The sequence below is a fragment of the Arachis ipaensis genome, chromosome B07 (assembly GCF_000816755.2).
Source record: "Arachis ipaensis cultivar K30076 chromosome B07, Araip1.1, whole genome shotgun sequence".
Classification (NCBI taxonomy): Eukaryota; Viridiplantae; Streptophyta; class Magnoliopsida; order Fabales; family Fabaceae; genus Arachis; species Arachis ipaensis.
This window is the reverse complement of record NC_029791.2, coordinates 6,473,062-6,473,921: the sequence shown is the minus strand read 5'-3', so window position 1 is coordinate 6,473,921 and position 860 is coordinate 6,473,062.

The window sequence follows — 860 nt, the reverse complement described above, 5'->3', positions numbered from 1 at the left end:
AATATATAAAATTGATCTTTTTAAATATTTTTTTAAAATATATAAGTTATAATTTATTGTTATAGAATTATAGATTACGTATTTATGTTTTTATAATTTGAGCCAGCTCGTGAGCTCGAGTCAGCTCGTGAGCTTTCGGTGAGCCGAGCTTGAGCTTAAAAAATATGCTCGATTATTAATGAGTCGAGTCATGAGCCAAGCTCAATTTTTGTGAGTCGAGCTTGAACTTGGTCTAACTCGGCTCAGCTCGGCTCACTTCCAGCTCTAATTATACCAGTGTAAATTTATATTTATGATATCATATTAAGTTAGAATTTAATTTTGATGTATTAATAATATAAAAAAAATTATACGATTAAATTCATACGTTTAAATGATATTTTAAGTAATAAATTTAATTTTTTTTAATAATTATCTAAGTAAAATATTTTTATACTAACATTACATGAAAATTAAATTCATTAAGTTAACATTCACCGACACAAGATCAGTCCTTAGCTTTCTTTAACTATGCCATATTATCCACATTTCAAAATGCTAGACTCATGGGGAAAAAGTGTATCAAGAATTAAGATGACATGTCAATGTAAAAGAAAAATAGAATTTTAATGAACATGAGCCAAGCAACTGTTTGAGCTATGTCAGGAAGTTGTATGACCCTTCATTATAGATAGCCATTCCTTCACAATAATGTTATCTCACACACAAAAATAATTTCCTCTATCATGCATCCATGCTTTAATATATATATATTTTATTCTTTATAAAAGATTTGATTTCATCCAAGGAAATTTTAACTTGTCACAATCAATCTATAGTATCAACAACCACCGACAAGTTGTTGCATTTAACATGTGTTA